The following is a 24442-nucleotide window of genomic DNA, read 5'->3' as shown; positions in this document are numbered from 1 at the left end:
GGAATCAGAGGCCGGGAATCAGATATGGGGAAACAGAGGTGGGGAATCAGTGGCGGGGAAACAGAGGCTGGGAATCAGATATGGGGAATCAGAGGTGGGGAATCAGAGGTTGGGAATCAGAGGCAGGGAATCAGAGGCTTGGAATCAGATGCAGGGAATCAGATGCGGGGAATCAGAGGCGGGGAATCAGAGCTGGGGAATCAGAGGTGGGGAATCAGAGTTGGGGAATCAGAGGCGGGGACTTAGATATTGGGAAACAGAGGTGGGGAATCAGAGGCGGGGAAACAGAGGGGGGTAATCAGAGGCAGGGAATCAGATGTGCGGAATCAGAGATGGGGAATCAGAGGCAGGGAATCAGAATCAGAAGCAGGGAATCAGAGGCCGGGAATCAGAGGCGGAATCAGATGCCGGGAATAAGAGGCCGGGAATCATAGGTGGGGAATCAGATATGGGGAATCAGAGGTGGGGAATCAGAGGTTGTGAATCAGAGATGGGGAATCAGAGGCGGGGAATCAGAGGCCGGTAATCAGACGCGGGGAATCAGAGGCGGGGAATCAGAGGCGGGGAATCAGAGTTGTGTATTCAGAGGCGGGGAATCAGATATGGGGAAACCGAGGCGGGGAATCAGAGGCGGGGAAACAGAGGTGGGGAATCAGATATGTGGAATCAGAGGTGGCGAATCAAAGGCGGTGAATCAGAGATGGGGAATCAGAGGCGGGGAATCAGAGGCAGGGAATCAAACACGGGAAATCAGAGGCCGGGAATCAGAGCTGGGGAATCAGAGGCGGGGAATCAGAGCTGGGGAATCAGAGGCAGGGAATCAGAGGCGGGGAAACAGAGGCGGGGAATCAGATATGGGGAATCAGAGGTGTGGAATCAGAGGTTGGGAATCAGAGGCAGGGAATCAGAGGCGGGGAAACAGAGGCGGGGAATCAGATATGGGGAATCAGAGGTGGCGAATCAAAGGCGGTGAAACAGAGATGGGGAATCAGGGCAGGGAATCAGAGGCAGGGAATCAAACACGGGGAATCAGAGCTGGGGAATCAGAGGCGGGGAATTAGAGTTGGGGAATCAGAGGAGGAAAATCAGAGGCGGGGAAACAGAGGCGGGGAATCAGATATGGGGAATCAGAGGTGGGGAATCAGAGGTTGGGAATCAGAGGCAGGGAATCAGAGGTGGGGAATCAGAGGCGGGGAATCAGAGGCAGGGAATCAGATGTGCGGAATCGGAGATGGGGAATCAGAGGCAGGGTATCAGAGGCGGGGAATCAGAGGCGGGGAATCAGAGGCCGGGAATCAGATATGGGGAAACACAGGTGGGGAATCAGAGGCGGGGAAACAGAGGCGGGGAATTAGATATGGGGAATCAGAGGTGGGGAATCAGAGGTTGGGAATCAGAGGCAGGGAATCAGAGGCTTGGAATCAGATGCAGGGAATCAGATGCGGGGAATCAGAGGCGGGGAATCAGAGCTGGGGAATCAGAGGTGGGGAATCAGAGTTGGGGAATCAGAGATATTGGGAAACAGAGGCGGGGAATCAGAGGCGGGGAAACAGAGGGGGGTAATCAGAGGCAGGGAATCAGATGTGCGGAATCAGAGATGGGGAATCAGAGGCAGGGAATCAGAATCAGAAGCAGGGAATCAGAGGCCGGGAATCAGAGGCCGGAATCAGATGCCGGGAATAAGAGGCCGGGAATCAGAGGTGGGGAATCAGATATGGGGAATCAGAGGTGGGGAATCAGAGGTTGTGAATCAGAGATGGGGAATCAGAGGCGGGGAATCAGAGGCCGGTAATCAGACGCGGGGAATCAGAGGCGGGGAATCAGAGGCGGGGAAACAGAGGCGGGGACTTAGATATTGGGAAACAGAGGCGGGGAATCAGAGGCGGGGAAACAGAGGCGGGGAATCAGATATGGGGAATCAGAGATGGGGAATAAGAGGCAGGGAATCAGATGTGCGGAATCAGAGATGGGGAATCAAAGGCAGGGAATCAGAATCAGAAGCAGGGAATCAGATGCCGGGAATCAGAGGCCGGAATCAGATGCCGGGAATAAGAGGCCGGAAATCAGAGGTGGGGAATCAGAGTCCGGGAGTCAGAGATGGGGATTCAGAGCCGGGGAATGAGATATGGGGAATAAGAGGCGGGGAATCAGAGGCGGGGAAACAGAGGCGGGGAATCAGATATGGCGAATCAGAGGTGGCGAATCAAAGGCGGTGAATCAGAGATGGGGAATCAGAGGCTGGGAATCAGAGGCAGGGAATCAAACACGGGGAATCAGAGGAGGGGAATCAGAATTGGGGAATCAGAGATGGGGAATCAGAGATGGGGAATCAGAGGCAGGGAATCAGACGCGGGGAATCAGAGGTGGTGAATCAGAGATGTGGAATCAGAGGCGGGGAATCAGAGGCAGGGAATCAGACGCGGGGAATAAGAGGCGGGGAATCATAGCTGGCGAATCAGAGGTGGGGAATCAGAGGTGGGGAATCAGAGGCGGGGAATCAGATATTGGGAATCAGAGGTGGGGAATCAGAGGCGGTGAAACAGAGGCGGGGAATCAGATATGGGGTATCAGAGGTGGGGAATCAGAGGTTGTGAATCAGAGATGGGGAATCAGAGGCGGGGAATCAGAGGCCGGTAATCAGACGCGAGGAATCAGAGGCGGGGAATCAGAGCTGGGAAATTAGAGGCAGGGAATCAGAGTTGGGGATTCAGAGGCGGGGAATCAGATATGGGGAACGGAGGCGGGGAATCAGAGGCGGGCAAATAGAGGCGGGGATCAGATATGGGGAAACAGAGCCGGGGAATCAGAGGCGGGGAAACAGAGGCGGGGAATCAGATATGGGGATCAGAGGTGGGGAATCAGAGGTTGGGAATCAGAGGCTGGGAATCAGAGGCTGGGAATCAGATGCATGGAATCAGATGCGGGGAATCAGAGGCGGGGAATCAGAGCTGGGGAATCAGAGGTGGGGAATCAAAGTTGGGGAATCAGAGGCGGGGACTTAGATATGGGGAAACAGAGGCGGGGAATCAGAGGTGGGGAAACAGAGGCGGGGAATCAGATATGGGGAATCAGAGGTGGGGAATCAGAGGCAGGGAATCAGACGCGGGGAATCAGAGGCGGGGAATCAGAGCTGGGAAATTAGAGGCAGGGAATCAGAGTTGGGGATTCAGAGGCGGGGAATCAGATATGAGGAACAGAGGCGGGGAATCAGAGGCGGGCAAATAGAGGCGGGGATCAGATATGGGGAAACAGAGGCGGGGAATCAGAGGCGGGGAAACAGAGGCGGGGAATCAGATATGGGGATCAGAGGTGGGGAATCAGAGGTTGGGAATCAGAGGCTGGGAATCAGAGGCTGGGAATCAGATGCATGGAATCAGATGCGGGGAATCAGAGGCGGGGAATCAGAGCTGGGGAATCAGAGGTGGGGAATCAAAGTTGGGGAATCAGAGGCGGGGACTTAGATATGGGGAAACAGAGGCGGGGAATCAGAGGTGGGGAAACAGAGGCGGGGAATCAGATATGGGGAATCAGAGATGGGGAATCAGAAGCATGGAATCAGAGGCCAGGAATCAGAGGCCGGAATCAGATGCCGGGAATAAGAGGCCGGGAATCAGAGGTGGGGAATCAGAGTCCGGGAATCAGAGATGGGGAATCAGAGGCGGGGAATGAGATATGGGGAATCAGAGGCGGGGAATCAGAGGCGGGAAACAGAGGCGAGGAATCAGATATGGGGAATCAGAGGTGGCGAATCAAAGGCGTTGAATCAGAGATGGGGAATCAGAGGCGGGGAATCAGAGGCAGGGAATCAAACACGGGGAATCAGAGGCGGGGAATCAGAGCTGGGGAATCAGAGGCGGGGAATCAGAGTTGGGGAATCAGAGGCGGGGAATCAGAGCTGGGGAATCAGAGGTGGGGATCAGAGTCGGGGAATCAGAGGCAGGGAATCAGATGTGCGGAATCAGAGATGGGGAATCAGAGGTGGGGAATCAGAGGCTGTGAATCAGAGATGGGGAATCAGAGGCGGGGAATCAGAGGCAGGAAATCAGACACGGGGATTCAGAGGCTGGGAATCAGACGGGGGGAATCAAAGGCGGGGAATCAGAGCTGGGGAATCAGAGGCAGGGAATCAGAGTTGGGTATTCAGAGGCGGGGAATCAGATATGGGGAAACAGAGGCGGGGAATCAGAGGCGGGCAAACAGAGGCGGGGAATTAGATATGGGGAATCAGAGGTGGGGAATCAGAGGTGGTGAATCAGAGATGGGGAATCACAGGCGGGGAATCAGAGGCAGGGAATAGAACGCGGGGAATCAGAGGTGGTGAATCAGAGATGTGGAATCAGAGGCGGGGAATCAGAGGCAGGGAATCAGACGCGGGGAATAAGAGGCGGGGAATCATAGCTGGCGAATCAGAGGTGGGGAATCAGAGGTGGGGAATCAGAGGCGGGGAATCAGATATTGGGAATCAGAGGTGGGGAATCAGAGGCGGTGAAACAGAGGCGGGGAATCAGATATGGGGTATCAGAGGTGGGGAATCAGAGGTTGTGAATCAGAGATGGGGAATCAGAGGCGGGGAATCAGAGGCCGGTAATCAGAGCTGGGGAATCAGAGGCGGGGACTTAGATATTGGGAAACAGAGGCGGGGAATCAGAGGCGGGGAAACAGAGGCGGGGAATCAGATATGGGGAATCAGAGATGGGGAATCAGAGGCAGGGAATCAGATGTGCGGAATCAGAGATGGGGAATCAAAGGCAGGGAATCAGAATCAGAAGCAGGGAATCAGATGCCGGGAATCAGAGGCCGGAATCAGATGCCGGGAATAAGAGGCCGGAAATCAGAGGTGGGGAATCAGAGTCCGGGAATCAGAGATGGGGATTCAGAGGCGGGGAATGAGATATGGGGAATAAGAGGCGGGGAATCAGAGGCAGGGAAACAGAGGCGGGGAATCAGATATGGCGAATCAGAGGTGGCGAATCAAAGGCGGTGAATCAGAGATGTGGAATCAGAGGCCGGGAATCAGAGGCAGGGAATCAAACACGGGGAATCAGAGGAGGGGAATCAGAATTGGGGAATCAGAGATGGGGAATCAGAGATGGGGAATCAGAGGCAGGGAATCAGACGCGGGGAATCAGAGGTGGTGAATCAGAGATGTGGAATCAGAGGCGGGGAATCAGAGGCAGGGAATCAGACGCGGGGAATAAGAGGCGGGGAATCATAGCTGGCGAATCAGAGGCGGGGAATCAGAGGTGGGGAATCAGAGGCGGGGAATCAGATATTGGGAATCAGAGGTGGGGAATCAGAGGCGGTGAAACAGAGGCGTGGAATCAGATATGGGGTATCAGAGGTGGGGAATCAGAGGTTGTGAATCAGAGATGGGGAATCAGAGGCGGGGAATCAGAGGCCGGTAATCAGACGCGGGGAATCAGAGGCGGGGAATCAGAGCTGGGAAATTAGAGGCAGGGAATCAGAGTTGGGGATTCAGAGGCGGGGAATCAGATATGGGGAAACAGATGCGGGGAATCAGAGGCGGGCAAATAGAGGCGGGGATCAGATATGGGGAAACAGAGGCGGGGAATCAGAGGCGGGGAAACAGAGGCGGGGAATCAGATATGGGGATCAGAGGTGGGGAATCAAAGTTGGGGAATCAGAGGCGGGGACTTAGATATGGGGAAACAGAGGCGGGGAATCAGAGGTGGGGAAACAGAGGCGGGGAATCAGATATGGGGAATCAGAGGTGGGGAATCAGAGGCAGGGAATTAGATTTGCGGAATCAGAGATGGGGAATCAGAAGCATGGAATCAGAGGCCGGGAATCAGAGGCCGGAATCAGATGCCGGGAATAAGAGGCCGGGAATCAGAGCTGGGGAATCAGAGTCCGGGAATCAGAGATGGGGAATCAGAGGCGGGGAATGAGATATGGGGAATCAGAGGCGGGGAATCAGAGGCGGGGAAACAGAGCTGGGGAATCAGAGGTGGGGAATCAGAGTCCGGGAATCAGAGATGGGGAATCAGAGGCGGGGAATGAGATATGGGGAATCAGAGGCGGGGAATCAGAGGCGGGGAAACAGAGGCGAGGAATCAGATATGGGGAATCAGAGGCGGGCAAATAGAGGCGGGGATCAGATATGGGGAAACAGAGGCGGGGAATCAGAGGCGGGGAAACAGAGGCGGGGAATCAGATATGGGGATCAGAGGTGGGGAATCAGAGGTTGGGAATCAGAGGCTGGGAATCAGAGGCTGGGAATCAGATGCATGGAATCAGATGCGGGGAATCAGAGGCGGGGAATCAGAGCTGGGGAATCAGAGGTGGGGAATCAAAGTTGGGGAATCAGAGGCGGGGACTTAGATATGGGGAAACAGAGGCGGGGAATCAGAGGTGGGGAAACAGAGGCGGGGAATCAGATATGGGGAATCAGAGGTGGGGAATCAGAGGCAGGGAATTAGATTTGCGGAATCAGAGATGGGGAATCAGAAGCATGGAATCAGAGGCCGGGAATCAGAGGCCGGAATCAGATGCCGGGAATAAGAGGCCGGGAATCAGAGCTGGGGAATCAGAGTCCGGGAATCAGAGATGGGGAATCAGAGGCGGGGAATCAGAGGCAGGGAATCAGATGTGCGGAATCGGAGATGGGGAATCAGAGGCAGGGTATCAGAGGCGGGGAATCAGAGGCGGGGAATCAGAGGCCGGGAATCAGATATGGGGAAACACAGGTGGGGAATCAGAGGCGGGGAAACAGAGGCGGGGAATTAGATATGGGGAATCAGAGGTGGGGAATCAGAGGTTGGGAATCAGAGGCAGGGAATCAGAGGCTTGGAATCAGATGCAGGGAATCAGATGCGGGGAATCAGAGGCGGGGAATCAGAGCTGGGGAATCAGAGGTGGGGAATCAGAGTTGGGGAATCAGAGATATTGGGAAACAGAGGCGGGGAATCAGAGGCGGGGAAACAGAGGGGGGTAATCAGAGGCAGGGAATCAGATGTGCGGAATCAGAGATGGGGAATCAGAGGCAGGGAATCAGAATCAGAAGCAGGGAATCAGAGGCCGGGAATCAGAGGCCGGAATCAGATGCCGGGAATAAGAGGCCGGGAATCAGAGGTGGGGAATCAGATATGGGGAATCAGAGGTGGGGAATCAGAGGTTGTGAATCAGAGATGGGGAATCAGAGGCGGGGAATCAGAGGCCGGTAATCAGACGCGGGGAATCAGAGGCGGGGAATCAGAGGCGGGGAAACAGAGGCGGGGACTTAGATATTGGGAAACAGAGGCGGGGAATCAGAGGCGGGGAAACAGAGGCGGGGAATCAGATATGGGGAATCAGAGATGGGGAATAAGAGGCAGGGAATCAGATGTGCGGAATCAGAGATGGGGAATCAAAGGCAGGGAATCAGAATCAGAAGCAGGGAATCAGATGCCGGGAATCAGAGGCCGGAATCAGATGCCGGGAATAAGAGGCCGGAAATCAGAGGTGGGGAATCAGAGTCCGGGAGTCAGAGATGGGGATTCAGAGCCGGGGAATGAGATATGGGGAATAAGAGGCGGGGAATCAGAGGCGGGGAAACAGAGGCGGGGAATCAGATATGGCGAATCAGAGGTGGCGAATCAAAGGCGGTGAATCAGAGATGGGGAATCAGAGGCTGGGAATCAGAGGCAGGGAATCAAACACGGGGAATCAGAGGAGGGGAATCAGAATTGGGGAATCAGAGATGGGGAATCAGAGATGGGGAATCAGAGGCAGGGAATCAGACGCGGGGAATCAGAGGTGGTGAATCAGAGATGTGGAATCAGAGGCGGGGAATCAGAGGCAGGGAATCAGACGCGGGGAATAAGAGGCGGGGAATCATAGCTGGCGAATCAGAGGTGGGGAATCAGAGGTGGGGAATCAGAGGCGGGGAATCAGATATTGGGAATCAGAGGTGGGGAATCAGAGGCGGTGAAACAGAGGCGGGGAATCAGATATGGGGTATCAGAGGTGGGGAATCAGAGGTTGTGAATCAGAGATGGGGAATCAGAGGCGGGGAATCAGAGGCCGGTAATCAGACGCGAGGAATCAGAGGCGGGGAATCAGAGCTGGGAAATTAGAGGCAGGGAATCAGAGTTGGGGATTCAGAGGCGGGGAATCAGATATGGGGAACGGAGGCGGGGAATCAGAGGCGGGCAAATAGAGGCGGGGATCAGATATGGGGAAACAGAGCCGGGGAATCAGAGGCGGGGAAACAGAGGCGGGGAATCAGATATGGGGATCAGAGGTGGGGAATCAGAGGTTGGGAATCAGAGGCTGGGAATCAGAGGCTGGGAATCAGATGCATGGAATCAGATGCGGGGAATCAGAGGCGGGGAATCAGAGCTGGGGAATCAGAGGTGGGGAATCAAAGTTGGGGAATCAGAGGCGGGGACTTAGATATGGGGAAACAGAGGCGGGGAATCAGAGGTGGGGAAACAGAGGCGGGGAATCAGATATGGGGAATCAGAGGTGGGGAATCAGAGGCAGGGAATCAGACGCGGGGAATCAGAGGCGGGGAATCAGAGCTGGGAAATTAGAGGCAGGGAATCAGAGTTGGGGATTCAGAGGCGGGGAATCAGATATGAGGAACAGAGGCGGGGAATCAGAGGCGGGCAAATAGAGGCGGGGATCAGATATGGGGAAACAGAGGCGGGGAATCAGAGGCGGGGAAACAGAGGCGGGGAATCAGATATGGGGATCAGAGGTGGGGAATCAGAGGTTGGGAATCAGAGGCTGGGAATCAGAGGCTGGGAATCAGATGCATGGAATCAGATGCGGGGAATCAGAGGCGGGGAATCAGAGCTGGGGAATCAGAGGTGGGGAATCAAAGTTGGGGAATCAGAGGCGGGGACTTAGATATGGGGAAACAGAGGCGGGGAATCAGAGGTGGGGAAACAGAGGCGGGGAATCAGATATGGGGAATCAGAGATGGGGAATCAGAAGCATGGAATCAGAGGCCAGGAATCAGAGGCCGGAATCAGATGCCGGGAATAAGAGGCCGGGAATCAGAGGTGGGGAATCAGAGTCCGGGAATCAGAGATGGGGAATCAGAGGCGGGGAATGAGATATGGGGAATCAGAGGCGGGGAATCAGAGGCGGGAAACAGAGGCGAGGAATCAGATATGGGGAATCAGAGGTGGCGAATCAAAGGCGTTGAATCAGAGATGGGGAATCAGAGGCGGGGAATCAGAGGCAGGGAATCAAACACGGGGAATCAGAGGCGGGGAATCAGAGCTGGGGAATCAGAGGCGGGGAATCAGAGTTGGGGAATCAGAGGCGGGGAATCAGAGCTGGGGAATCAGAGGTGGGGATCAGAGTCGGGGAATCAGAGGCAGGGAATCAGATGTGCGGAATCAGAGATGGGGAATCAGAGGTGGGGAATCAGAGGCTGTGAATCAGAGATGGGGAATCAGAGGCGGGGAATCAGAGGCAGGAAATCAGACACGGGGATTCAGAGGCTGGGAATCAGACGGGGGGAATCAAAGGCGGGGAATCAGAGCTGGGGAATCAGAGGCAGGGAATCAGAGTTGGGTATTCAGAGGCGGGGAATCAGATATGGGGAAACAGAGGCGGGGAATCAGAGGCGGGCAAACAGAGGCGGGGAATTAGATATGGGGAATCAGAGGTGGGGAATCAGAGGTGGTGAATCAGAGATGGGGAATCACAGGCGGGGAATCAGAGGCAGGGAATAGAACGCGGGGAATCAGAGGTGGTGAATCAGAGATGTGGAATCAGAGGCGGGGAATCAGAGGCAGGGAATCAGACGCGGGGAATAAGAGGCGGGGAATCATAGCTGGCGAATCAGAGGTGGGGAATCAGAGGTGGGGAATCAGAGGCGGGGAATCAGATATTGGGAATCAGAGGTGGGGAATCAGAGGCGGTGAAACAGAGGCGGGGAATCAGATATGGGGTATCAGAGGTGGGGAATCAGAGGTTGTGAATCAGAGATGGGGAATCAGAGGCGGGGAATCAGAGGCCGGTAATCAGACGCGGGGAATCAGAGGCGGGGAATCAGAGCTGGGAAATTAGAGGCAGGGAATCAGAGTTGGGGATTCAGAGGCGGGGAATCAGATATGGGGAACGGAGGCGGGGATTCAGAGGCGGGCAAATAGAGGCGGGGATCAGATATGGGGAAACAGAGGCGGGGAATCAGAGGCGGGGAAACAGAGGCGGGGAATCAGATATGGGGATCAGAGGTGGGGAATCAGAGGTTGGGAATCAGAGGCTGGGAATCAGAGGCTGGGAATCAGATGCATGGAATCAGATGCGGGGAATCAGAGGCGGGGAATCAGAGCTGGGGAATCAGAGGTGGGGAATCAAAGTTGGGGAATCAGAGGCGGGGACTTAGATATGGGGAAACAGAGGCGGGGAATCAGAGGTGGGGAAACAGAGGCGGGGAATCAGATATGGGGAATCAGAGGTGGGGAATCAGAGGCAGGGAATCAGACGCGGGGAATCAGAGGCGGGGAATCAGAGCTGGGAAATTAGAGGCAGGGAATCAGAGTTGGGGATTCAGAGGCGGGGAATCAGATATGAGGAACAGAGGCGGGGAATCAGAGGCGGGCAAATAGAGGCGGGGATCAGATATGGGGAAACAGAGGCGGGGAATCAGAGGCGGGGAAACAGAGGCGGGGAATCAGATATGGGGATCAGAGGTGGGGAATCAGAGGTTGGGAATCAGAGGCTGGGAATCAGAGCTGGGGAATCAGAGGTGGGGAATCAAAGTTGGGGAATCAGAGGCGGGGACTTAGATATGGGGAAACAGAGGCGGGGAATCAGAGGTGGGGAAACAGAGGCGGGGAATCAGATATGGGGAATCAGAGATGGGGAATCAGAGATGGGGATTCAGAGGCGGGGATTGAGATATGGAGAATCAGAGGCGGGGAATCAGAGGCGGGGAAACAGAGGTGGGGACTCAGATATGTGGAATCAGAGGTGGCGAATCAAAGGCGGTGAATCAGAGATGGGGAATCAGAGGCGGGGAATCAGAGGCAGGGAATCAAACACGGGAAATCAGAGGCGGGGAATCAGAGCTGGGGAATCAGAGGCGGGGAATCAGAGTTGGGGAATCAGAGGCAGGGAATCAGATATGGGGAAACAGGGGCAGGGAATCAGAGGCGGGGAAACAGAGGCGGGGAATCAGATATGGGGAATCAGAGGTGTGGAATCAGAGGTTGGGAATCAGAGGCAGGGAATCAGAGGCGGGGAAACAGAGGCGGGGAATCAGATATGGGGAATCAGAGGTGGCGAATCAAAGGCGGTGAAACAGAGATGGGGAATCAGGGCAGGGAATCAGAGGCAGGGAATCAAACACGGGGAATCAGAGCTGGGGAATCAGAGGCGGGGAATTAGAGTTGGGGAATCAGAGGAGGGGAATCAGAGGCGGGGAAACAGAGGCGGGGAATCAGATATGGGGAATCAGAGGTGGGGAATCAGAGGTTGGGAATCAGAGGCAGGGAATCAGAGGTGGGGAATCAGAGGCGGGGAATCAGAGGCAGGGAATCAGATGTGTGGAATCGGAGATGGGGAATCAGAGGCAGGGAATCAGAGGCGGGGAATCAGAGGCGGGGAATCAGAGGCCGGGAATCAGATATGGGGAAACAGAGGTGGGGAATCAGAGGCGGGGAAACAGAGGCGGGGAATCAGATATGGGGAATCAGAGGTGGGGAATCAGAGGTTGGGAATCAGAGGCAGGGAATCAGAGGCCGGGAATCAGAGGCCGGAATCAGATGCCGGGAATAAGAGGCCGGGAATCAGAGGTGGGGAATCAGATATGGGGAATCAGAGGTGGGGAATCAGAGGTTGTGAATCAGAGATGGGGAATCAGAGGCGGGGAATCAGAGGCCGGTAATCAGACGCGGGGAATCAGAGGCGGGGAATCAGAGGCGGGGAAATAGAGGCGGGGAATCAGATTTGGGGAATCAGAGGTGGAGAATCAAAGGCGGTGAATCAGAGATGGGGAATCAGAGGCCGGGAATCAGAGGCAGGGAATCAAACACGGGGAATCAGAGGCGGGGAATCAGAGCTGGGGAATCAGAGGCAGGGAATCAGAGTTGGGGAATCAGAGGCGGGGAATCAGATGCAGGGAATCAATATGGGAAATCAGAGGTGGGGAATCAGTGGTTGGGAATCAGAGGAAGGGAATCAGAGGCGAGGAATCAGAGCTGGGGAATCAGAGGCGGGGAATCAGAATTGGGGAATCAGAGATGGGGAATCAGAGATGGGGAATCAGAGGCGGGGAATCAGACGCGGGGAATCAGAGGTGGTGAATCAGAGATGTGGAATCCGAGGCGGGGAATCAGAGGCAGGGAATCAGACGCGGGGAATCAGAGGCGGGGAATCATAGCTGGCGAATCAGAGGCGGGGAATCAGAGGTGGGGAATCAGAGGCGGGGAATCAGATATTGGGAATCAGAGGTGGGGAATCAGAGGCGGGGAAACAGAGGCGGGGAATCAGATATGGGGAATCAGAGGTGGGGAATCAGAGGTTGTGAATCAGAGATGGGGTATCAGAGGCGGGGAATCAGAGGCCGGTAATCAGACGCGGGGAATCAGAGGCGGGGAATCAGACATGGGAAATTAGAGGCAGGGAATCAGAGTTGGGAATTCAGAGGCGGGAATCAGATATGGGGAAACAGAGGTGGGGAATCATAGGCGGGGAAACAGAGGCGGGGAATCAGATATAGGGAATCAGAGGTGGGGAATCAGAGGTTGGGAATCAGAGGCTGGGAATCAGATGCATGGAATCATATGCGGGGAATCAGAGGCGGGGAATCAGAGCTGGGGAATCAGAGGTGGGGAATCAAAGTTGGGGAATCAGAGGCGGGGACTTAGATATGGGGAAACAGAGGCGGTGAATAAGAGGCGGGGAAACAGAGGCGGGGAATCAGATATGGGGAATCAGAGGTGGGGAATCAGAGGCAGGGAATTAGGTGTGCGGAATCAGAGATGGGGAATCAGAGGCAGGGAATCAGAATCAGAAGCAGGGAATCAGAGGCCGGGAATCAGAGGCCGGAATCAGATGCCGGGAATAAGAGGCCGGGAATCAGAGGTGGGGAATCAGAGTCCGGGAATCAGAGGCAGGGAATCAGACGCGGGGAATCAGAGGTGGTGAATCAGAGATGTGGAATCAGAGGCGGGGAATCAGAGGCACGGAATCAGACGCGGGGAATAAGAGGCGGGGAATAATAGCTGGCGAATCAGAGGCGGGGAATCAGAGGTGGGGAATCAGAGGCGGGGAATCAGATATTGGGAATCAGAGATGGGGAATCAGAGGCGGTGAAAAAGAGGCGGGGAATCAGATATGGGGTATCAGAGGTGGGGAATCAGAGGTTGTGAATCAGAGATAGGGAATCAGAGGCGGGGAATCAGAGGCCGGTAATCAGACGCGGGGAATCAGAGGCGGGGAATCAGAGGTGGGGAATCAGAGTCCGGGAATCAGAGGCAGGGAATCAGACGCGGGGAATCAGAGGTGGTGAATCAGAGATGTGGAATCAGAGGCGGGGAATCAGATATTGGGAATCAGAGGTGGGGAATCAGAGGCGGGGAAACAGAGGCGGGGAATGAGATATGGGGAATCAGAGGTGGGGAATCAGAGGTTGTGAATCTCAGATGGGGAATCAGAGGCGGGGAATCAGTGGCCGGTAATCAGACGCGGGGAATCAGAGGCGGGGAATCAGACATGGGAAATTAGAGGCAGGGAATCAGAGTTGGGGATTCAGAGGCGGGGAATCAGATATGGGGAAACAGAGGCGGGGAAACAGAGGCGGGGAATCAGATATAGGGAATCAGAGGTGGGGAATCAGAGGTTGGGAATCAGAGGCTGGGAATCAGAGGCTGGGAATCAGATGCATGGAATCATATGCGTGGAATCAGAGGCGGGGAATCAGAGCTGGGGAATCAGAGGTGGGGAATCAAAGTTGGGGAATCAGAGGCGGGGACTTAGATATGGGGAAACAGAGGCGGTGAATCAGAGGCGGGGAAACAGAGGCGGGGAATCAGATATGGGGAATCAGAGGTGGGGAATCAGAGGCAGGGAATTAGATGTGCGGAATCTGAGATGGGGAATCAGAGGCAGGGAATCAGAATCAGAAGCAGGGAATCAGAGGTGGGGAATCAGAGTCCGGGAATCAGAGATGGGGATTCAGAGGCGGGGAATGAGATATGGGGAATAAGAGGCGGGGAATCAGAGGCGGGGAAACAGAGGCGGGTATTCAGATATGGCGAATCAGAGGTGGCGAATCTAAGGCGGTGAATCAGAGATGGGGAATCAGAGGCCGGGAATCAGAGGCAGGGAATCAAACACGGGGAATCAGAGGAGGGGAATCAGAATTGGGGAATCAGAGATGGGGAATCAGAGATGGGGAATCAGAGGCAGGGAATCAGACGCGGGGAATCAGAGGCAGGGATTCAGAGCTGGGGAATCAGAGGCGGGGAATCATAGTTGGGAATCAGAGGCGGGGAATCAGATATGGGGAAACAGAGGCGGGGAATCAGGGGCGGGGAAACAGAGGCGGGGAATCAGATATGGGGAAACAGAGGCGGGGAAGCAGGGGCGGGGAAACAGAGGCGGGGAATCAGATATGGGGAATCGGATGGGGGGAATCAGAGGCGGGAAATCAGAGCTGGGGAATCAGATATGGGGAATCAGAGGTGGGGAATCAGAGGCGTGGAAACAGAGGCGTTGAATCAGATATGGGGAATCAGAGGTGGGGAATCAGAGGCAGGTAATCAGATGTGCGGAATCAGAGATGGGGAATCAGAGGCAGGGAATCAGAATCAGAAGCGGGGAGTCAGAGGCCGGGAATCAGAGGCCTGGAATCAGATGCTGGGAATAAGAGGCCGGGAATCAGAGGTGGGGAATCAGAGGCGGGAAATGAGATATGGAGAATCAGAGGCGGGGAATCAGAGGCGGGGAAACAGAGGTGGGGAATCAGATATGGGGAATCAGAGGTGGCGAATCAAAGGCGGTGAATCAGAGATGGGGAATCAGAGGCGGGGAATCAGAGGCATGGAATCAAACACGGGGAATCAGAGGCGGGGAATGAGAGCTGGGGAATCAGAGGCTGGGAATCAAAGTTGGGGAATCAGAGGCAGGGAATCAGATATGGGGAAACAGGGGCGGGGAATCAGAGGCGGGGAAACAGAGGCGGGGAATCATATATGGGGAATCAGAGGCGGGGAATTAGAGTTGGGGAATCAGAGGCGGGGAATCAGAGGCGGGGAAACAGAGGCGGGGAATCAAACACGGGGAATCAGAGGTGGGGAATCAGAGGTTGGGAATCAGAGGCAGGGAATCAGAGGCGGGGAATCAGAGGCGGGGAATCAGAGGCAGGGAATCAGATGTGCGGAATCGGAGATGGGGAATCAGAGGCAGGGAATCAGAGGCGGGGAATCAGAGGCGGGGAATCAGAGGCCGGGAATCAGATATGGGGAAACAGAGGCGGGGAATCAGAGGCGGGGAAACAGAGGCTGGGAATCAGATATGGGGAATCAGAGGTGGGGAATCAGAGGTTGGGAATCAGAGGCAGGGAATCAGAGGCTTGGAATCAGATGCAGGGAAACAGATGCGGGGAATCAGAGGCGGGGAATCAGAGCTGGGGAATCAGAGGCGGGGACTTAGATATTGGGAAACAGAGGCGGGGAATCAGAGGCGGGGAAACAGAGGCGGGGAATCAGATATGGGGAATCAGAGATGGGGAATCAGAGGCAGGGAATCAGATGTGCGGAATCAGAGATGGGGAATCAAAGGCAGGGAATCAGAATCAGAAGCAGGGAATCAGATGCCGGGAATCAGAGGCCGGAATCAGATGCCGGGAATAAGAGGCCGGAAATCAGAGGTGGGGAATCAGAGTCCGGGAATCAGAGATGGGGATTCAGAGGCGGGGAATGAGATATGGGGAATAAGAGGCGGGGAATCAGAGGCAGGGAAACAGAGGCGGGGAATCAGATATGGCGAATCAGAGGTGGCGAATCAAAGGCGGTGAATCAGAGATGTGGAATCAGAGGCCGGGAATCAGAGGCAGGGAATCAAACACGGGGAATCAGAGGAGGGGAATCAGAATTGGGGAATCAGAGATGGGGAATCAGAGATGGGGAATCAGAGGCAGGGAATCAGACGCGGGGAATCAGAGGTGGTGAATCAGAGATGTGGAATCAGAGGCGGGGAATCAGAGGCAGGGAATCAGACGCGGGGAATAAGAGGCGGGGAATCATAGCTGGCGAATCAGAGGCGGGGAATCAGAGGTGGGGAATCAGAGGCGGGGAATCAGATATTGGGAATCAGAGGTGGGGAATCAAAGGCGTTGAATCAGAGATGGGGAATCAGAGGCGGGGAATCAGAGGCAGGGAATCAAACACGGGGAATCAGAGGCGGGGAATCAGAGCTGGGGAATCAGAGGCGGGGAATCAGAGTTGGGGAATCAGAGGCGGGGAATCAGAGCTGGGGAATCAGAGGTGGGGATCAGAGTCGGGGAATCAGAGGCAGGGAATCAGATGTGCGGAATCAGAGATGGGGAATCAGAGGTGGGGAATCAGAGGCTGTGAATCAGAGATGGGGAATCAGAGGCGGGGAATCAGAGGCAGGAAATCAGACACGGGGATTCAGAGGCTGGGAATCAGACGGGGGGAATCAAAGGCGGGGAATCAGAGCTGGGGAATCAGAGGCAGGGAATCAGAGTTGGGTATTCAGAGGCGGGGAATCAGATATGGGGAAACAGAGGCGGGGAATCAGAGGCGGGCAAACAGAGGCGGGGAATTAGATATGGGGAATCAGAGGTGGGGAATCAGAGGTGGTGAATCAGAGATGGGGAATCACAGGCGGGGAATCAGAGGCAGGGAATAGAACGCGGGGAATCAGAGGTGGTGAATCAGAGATGTGGAATCAGAGGCGGGGAATCAGAGGCAGGGAATCAGACGCGGGGAATAAGAGGCGGGGAATCATAGCTGGCGAATCAGAGGTGGGGAATCAGAGGTGGGGAATCAGAGGCGGGGAATCAGATATTGGGAATCAGAGGTGGGGAATCAGAGGCGGTGAAACAGAGGCGGGGAATCAGATATGGGGTATCAGAGGTGGGGAATCAGAGGTTGTGAATCAGAGATGGGGAATCAGAGGCGGGGAATCAGAGGCCGGTAATCAGACGCGGGGAATCAGAGGCGGGGAATCAGAGCTGGGAAATTAGAGGCAGGGAATCAGAGTTGGGGATTCAGAGGCGGGGAATCAGATATGGGGAACGGAGGCGGGGATTCAGAGGCGGGCAAATAGAGGCGGGGATCAGATATGGGGAAACAGAGGCGGGGAATCAGAGGCGGGGAAACAGAGGCGGGGAATCAGATATGGGGATCAGAGGTGGGGAATCAGAGGTTGGGAATCAGAGGCTGGGAATCAGAGGCTGGGAATCAGATGCATGGAATCAGATGCGGGGAATCAGAGGCGGGGAATCAGAGCTGGGGAATCAGAGGTGGGGAATCAAAGTTGGGGAATCAGAGGCGGGGACTTAGATATGGGGAAACAGAGGCGGGGAATCAGAGGTGGGGAAACAGAGGCGGGGAATCAGATATGGGGAATCAGAGGTGGGGAATCAGAGGCAGGGAATCAGACGCGGGGAATCAGAGGCGGGGAATCAGAGCTGGGAAATTAGAGGCAGGGAATCAGAGTTGGGGATTCAGAGGCGGGGAATCAGATATGAGGAACAGAGGCGGGGAATCAGAGGCGGGCAAATAGAGGCGGGGATCAGATATGGGGAAACAGAGGCGGGGAATCAGAGGCGGGGAAACAGAGGCGGGGAATCAGATATGGGGATCAGAGGTGGGGAATCAGAGGTTGGGAATCAGAGGCTGGGAATCAGAGCTGGGGAATCAGAGGTGGGGAATCAAAGTTGGGGAATCAGAGGCGGGGACTTAGATATGGGGAAACAGAGGCGGGGAATCAGAGGTGGGGAAACAGAGGCGGGGAATCAGATATGGGGAATCAGAGATGGGGAATCAGAGATGGGGATTCAGAGGCGGGGATTGAGATATGGAGAATCAGAGGCGGGGAATCAGAGGCGGGGAAACAGAGGTGGGGACTCAGATATGTGGAATCAGAGGTGGCGAATCAAAGGCGGTGAATCAGAGATGGGGAATCAGAGGCGGGGAATCAGAGGCAGGGAATCAAACACGGGAAATCAGAGGCGGGGAATCAGAGCTGGGGAATCAGAGGCGGGGAATCAGAGTTGGGGAATCAGAGGCAGGGAATCAGATATGGGGAAACAGGGGCAGGGAATCAGAGGCGGGGAAACAGAGGCGGGGAATCAGATATGGGGAATCAGAGGTGTGGAATCAGAGGTTGGGAATCAGAGGCAGGGAATCAGAGGCGGGGAAACAGAGGCGGGGAATCAGATATGGGGAATCAGAGGTGGCGAATCAAAGGCGGTGAAACAGAGATGGGGAATCAGGGCAGGGAATCAGAGGCAGGGAATCAAACACGGGGAATCAGAGCTGGGGAATCAGAGGCGGGGAATTAGAGTTGGGGAATCAGAGGAGGGGAATCAGAGGCGGGGAAACAGAGGCGGGGAATCAGATATGGGGAATCAGAGGTGGGGAATCAGAGGTTGGGAATCAGAGGCAGGGAATCAGAGGTGGGGAATCAGAGGCGGGGAATCAGAGGCAGGGAATCAGATGTGTGGAATCGGAGATGGGGAATCAGAGGCAGGGAATCAGAGGCGGGGAATCAGAGGCGGGGAATCAGAGGCCGGGAATCAGATATGGGGAAACAGAGGTGGGGAATCAGAGGCGGGGAAACAGAGGCGGGGAATCAGATATGGGGAATCAGAGGTGGGGAATCAGAGGTTGGGAATCAGAGGCAGGGAATCAGAGGCCGGGAATCAGAGGCCGGAATCAGATGCCGGGAATAAGAGGCCGGGAATCAGAGGTGGGGAATCAGATATGGGGAATCAGAGGTGGGGAATCAGAGGTTGTGAATCAGAGATGGGGAATCAGAGGCGGGGAATCAGAGGCCGGTAATCAGACGCGGGGAATCAGAGGCGGGGAATCAGAGGCGGGGAAATAGAGGCGGGGAATCAGATTTGGGGAATCAGAGGTGGAGAATCAAAGGCGGTGAATCAGAGATGGGGAATCAGAGGCCGGGAATCAGAGGCAGGGAATCAAACACGGGGAATCAGAGGCGGGGAATCAGAGCTGGGGAATCAGAGGCAGGGAATCAGAGTTGGGGAATCAGAGGCGGGGAATCAGATGCAGGGAATCAATATGGGAAATCAGAGGTGGGGAATCAGTGGTTGGGAATCAGAGGAAGGGAATCAGAGGCGAGGAATCAGAGCTGGGGAATCAGAGGCGGGGAATCAGAATTGGGGAATCAGAGATGGGGAATCAGAGATGGGGAATCAGAGGCGGGGAATCAGACGCGGGGAATCAGAGGTGGTGAATCAGAGATGTGGAATCCGAGGCGGGGAATCAGAGGCAGGGAATCAGACGCGGGGAATCAGAGGCGGGGAATCATAGCTGGCGAATCAGAGGCGGGGAATCAGAGGTGGGGAATCAGAGGCGGGGAATCAGATATTGGGAATCAGAGGTGGGGAATCAGAGGCGGGGAAACAGAGGCGGGGAATCAGATATGGGGAATCAGAGGTGGGGAATCAGAGGTTGTGAATCAGAGATGGGGTATCAGAGGCGGGGAATCAGAGGCCGGTAATCAGACGCGGGGAATCAGAGGCGGGGAATCAGACATGGGAAATTAGAGGCAGGGAATCAGAGTTGGGAATTCAGAGGCGGGAATCAGATATGGGGAAACAGAGGTGGGGAATCATAGGCGGGGAAACAGAGGCGGGGAATCAGATATAGGGAATCAGAGGTGGGGAATCAGAGGTTGGGAATCAGAGGCTGGGAATCAGATGCATGGAATCATATGCGGGGAATCAGAGGCGGGGAATCAGAGCTGGGGAATCAGAGGTGGGGAATCAAAGTTGGGGAATCAGAGGCGGGGACTTAGATATGGGGAAACAGAGGCGGTGAATAAGAGGCGGGGAAACAGAGGCGGGGAATCAGATATGGGGAATCAGAGGTGGGGAATCAGAGGCAGGGAATTAGGTGTGCGGAATCAGAGATGGGGAATCAGAGGCAGGGAATCAGAATCAGAAGCAGGGAATCAGAGGCCGGGAATCAGAGGCCGGAATCAGATGCCGGGAATAAGAGGCCGGGAATCAGAGGTGGGGAATCAGAGTCCGGGAATCAGAGGCAGGGAATCAGACGCGGGGAATCAGAGGTGGTGAATCAGAGATGTGGAATCAGAGGCGGGGAATCAGAGGCACGGAATCAGACGCGGGGAATAAGAGGCGGGGAATAATAGCTGGCGAATCAGAGGCGGGGAATCAGAGGTGGGGAATCAGAGGCGGGGAATCAGATATTGGGAATCAGAGATGGGGAATCAGAGGCGGTGAAAAAGAGGCGGGGAATCAGATATGGGGTATCAGAGGTGGGGAATCAGAGGTTGTGAATCAGAGATAGGGAATCAGAGGCGGGGAATCAGAGGCCGGTAATCAGACGCGGGGAATCAGAGGCGGGGAATCAGAGGTGGGGAATCAGAGTCCGGGAATCAGAGGCAGGGAATCAGACGCGGGGAATCAGAGGTGGTGAATCAGAGATGTGGAATCAGAGGCGGGGAATCAGATATTGGGAATCAGAGGTGGGGAATCAGAGGCGGGGAAACAGAGGCGGGGAATGAGATATGGGGAATCAGAGGTGGGGAATCAGAGGTTGTGAATCTCAGATGGGGAATCAGAGGCGGGGAATCAGTGGCCGGTAATCAGACGCGGGGAATCAGAGGCGGGGAATCAGACATGGGAAATTAGAGGCAGGGAATCAGAGTTGGGGATTCAGAGGCGGGGAATCAGATATGGGGAAACAGAGGCGGGGAAACAGAGGCGGGGAATCAGATATAGGGAATCAGAGGTGGGGAATCAGAGGTTGGGAATCAGAGGCTGGGAATCAGAGGCTGGGAATCAGATGCATGGAATCATATGCGTGGAATCAGAGGCGGGGAATCAGAGCTGGGGAATCAGAGGTGGGGAATCAAAGTTGGGGAATCAGAGGCGGGGACTTAGATATGGGGAAACAGAGGCGGTGAATCAGAGGCGGGGAAACAGAGGCGGGGAATCAGATATGGGGAATCAGAGGTGGGGAATCAGAGGCAGGGAATTAGATGTGCGGAATCTGAGATGGGGAATCAGAGGCAGGGAATCAGAATCAGAAGCAGGGAATCAGAGGTGGGGAATCAGAGTCCGGGAATCAGAGATGGGGATTCAGAGGCGGGGAATGAGATATGGGGAATAAGAGGCGGGGAATCAGAGGCGGGGAAACAGAGGCGGGTATTCAGATATGGCGAATCAGAGGTGGCGAATCTAAGGCGGTGAATCAGAGATGGGGAATCAGAGGCCGGGAATCAGAGGCAGGGAATCAAACACGGGGAATCAGAGGAGGGGAATCAGAATTGGGGAATCAGAGATGGGGAATCAGAGATGGGGAATCAGAGGCAGGGAATCAGACGCGGGGAATCAGAGGCAGGGATTCAGAGCTGGGGAATCAGAGGCGGGGAATCATAGTTGGGAATCAGAGGCGGGGAATCAGATATGGGGAAACAGAGGCGGGGAATCAGGGGCGGGGAAACAGAGGCGGGGAATCAGATATGGGGAAACAGAGGCGGGGAAGCAGGGGCGGGGAAACAGAGGCGGGGAATCAGATATGGGGAATCGGATGGGGGGAATCAGAGGCGGGAAATCAGAGCTGGGGAATCAGATATGGGGAATCAGAGGTGGGGAATCAGAGGCGTGGAAACAGAGGCGTTGAATCAGATATGGGGAATCAGAGGTGGGGAATCAGAGGCAGGTAATCAGATGTGCGGAATCAGAGATGGGGAATCAGAGGCAGGGAATCAGAATCAGAAGCGGGGAGTCAGAGGCCGGGAATCAGAGGCCTGGAATCAGATGCTGGGAATAAGAGGCCGGGAATCAGAGGTGGGGAATCAGAGGCGGGAAATGAGATATGGAGAATCAGAGGCGGGGAATCAGAGGCGGGGAAACAGAGGTGGGGAATCAGATATGGGGAATCAGAGGTGGCGAATCAAAGGCGGTGAATCAGAGATGGGGAATCAGAGGCGGGGAATCAGAGGCATGGAATCAAACACGGGGAATCAGAGGCGGGGAATGAGAGCTGGGGAATCAGAGGCTGGGAATCAAAGTTGGGGAATCAGAGGCAGGGAATCAGATATGGGGAAACAGGGGCGGGGAATCAGAGGCGGGGAAACAGAGGCGGGGAATCATATATGGGGAATCAGAGGCGGGGAATTAGAGTTGGGGAATCAGAGGCGGGGAATCAGAGGCGGGGAAACAGAGGCGGGGAATCAAACACGGGGAATCAGAGGTGGGGAATCAGAGGTTGGGAATCAGAGGCAGGGAATCAGAGGCGGGGAATCAGAGGCGGGGAATCAGAGGCAGGGAATCAGATGTGCGGAATCGGAGATGGGGAATCAGAGGCAGGGAATCAGAGGCGGGGAATCAGAGGCGGGGAATCAGAGGCCGGGAATCAGATATGGGGAAACAGAGGCGGGGAATCAGAGGCGGGGAAACAGAGGCTGGGAATCAGATATGGGGAATCAGAGGTGGGGAATCAGAGGTTGGGAATCAGAGGCAGGGAATCAGAGGCTTGGAATCAGATGCAGGGAAACAGATGCGGGGAATCAGAGGCGGGGAATCAGAGCTGGGGAATCAGAGGCGGGGACTTAGATATTGGGAAACAGAGGCGGGGAATCAGAGGCGGGGAAACAGAGGCGGGGAATCAGATATGGGGAATCAGAGATGGGGAATCAGAGGCAGGGAATCAGATGTGCGGAATCAGAGATGGGGAATCAAAGGCAGGGAATCAGAATCAGAAGCAGGGAATCAGATGCCGGGAATCAGAGGCCGGAATCAGATGCCGGGAATAAGAGGCCGGAAATCAGAGGTGGGGAATCAGAGTCCGGGAATCAGAGATGGGGATTCAGAGGCGGGGAATGAGATATGGGGAATAAGAGGCGGGGAATCAGAGGCAGGGAAACAGAGGCGGGGAATCAGATATGGCGAATCAGAGGTGGCGAATCAAAGGCGGGGAATCAGAGATGTGGAATCAGAGGCCGGGAATCAGAGGCAGGGAATCAAACACGGGGAATCAGAGGAGGGGAATCAGAATTGGGGAATCAGAGATGGGGAATCAGAGATGGGGAATCAGAGGCAGGGAATCAGACGCGGGGAATCAGAGGTGGTGAATCAGAGATGTGGAATCAGAGGCGGGGAATCAGAGGCAGGGAATCAGACGCGGGGAATAAGAGGCGGGGAATCATAGCTGGCGAATCAGAGGCGGGGAATCAGAGGTGGGGAATCAGAGGCGGGGAATCAGATATTGGGAATCAGAGGTGGGGAATCAGAGGCGGTGAAACAGAGGCGTGGAATCAGATATGGGGTATCAGAGGTGGGGAATCAGAGGTTGTGAATCAGAGATGGGGAATCAGAGGCGGGGAATCAGAGGCCGGTAATCAGACGCGGGGAATCAGAGGCGGGGAATCAGAGCTGGGAAATTAGAGGCAGGGAATCAGAGTTGGGGATTCAGAGGCGGGGAATCAGATATGGGGAAACAGATGCGGGGAATCAGAGGCGGGCAAATAGAGGCGGGGATCAGATATGGGGAAACAGAGGCGGGGAATCAGAGGCGGGGAAACAGAGGCGGGGAATCAGATATGGGGATCAGAGGTGGGGAATCAAAGTTGGGGAATCAGAGGCGGGGACTTAGATATGGGGAAACAGAGGCGGGGAATCAGAGGTGGGGAAACAGAGGCGGGGAATCAGATATGGGGAATCAGAGGTGGGGAATCAGAGGCAGGGAATTAGATTTGCGGAATCAGAGATGGGGAATCAGAAGCATGGAATCAGAGGCCGGGAATCAGAGGCCGGAATCAGATGCCGGGAATAAGAGGCCGGGAATCAGAGCTGGGGAATCAGAGTCCGGGAATCAGAGATGGGGAATCAGAGGCGGGGAATGAGATATGGGGAATCAGAGGCGGGGAATCAGAGGCGGGGAAACAGAGCTGGGGAATCAGAGGTGGGGAATCAGAGTCCGGGAATCAGAGATGGGGAATCAGAGGCGGGGAATGAGATATGGGGAATCAGAGGCGGGGAATCAGAGGCGGGGAAACAGAGGCGAGGAATCAGATATGGGGAATCAGAGGCGGGCAAATAGAGGCGGGGATCAGATATGGGGAAACAGAGGCGGGGAATCAGAGGCGGGGAAACAGAGGCGGGGAATCAGATATGGGGATCAGAGGTGGGGAATCAGAGGTTGGGAATCAGAGGCTGGGAATCAGAGGCTGGGAATCAGATGCATGGAATCAGATGCGGGGAATCAGAGGCGGGGAATCAGAGCTGGGG

The sequence above is a fragment of the Narcine bancroftii genome, chromosome 7, assembly GCF_036971445.1.
Source record: "Narcine bancroftii isolate sNarBan1 chromosome 7, sNarBan1.hap1, whole genome shotgun sequence".
NCBI lineage: Eukaryota > Metazoa > Chordata > Chondrichthyes > Torpediniformes > Narcinidae > Narcine > Narcine bancroftii.
The sequence above is the reverse complement of the archived record's forward strand: the minus strand, read 5'-3'. Positions refer to the sequence as shown.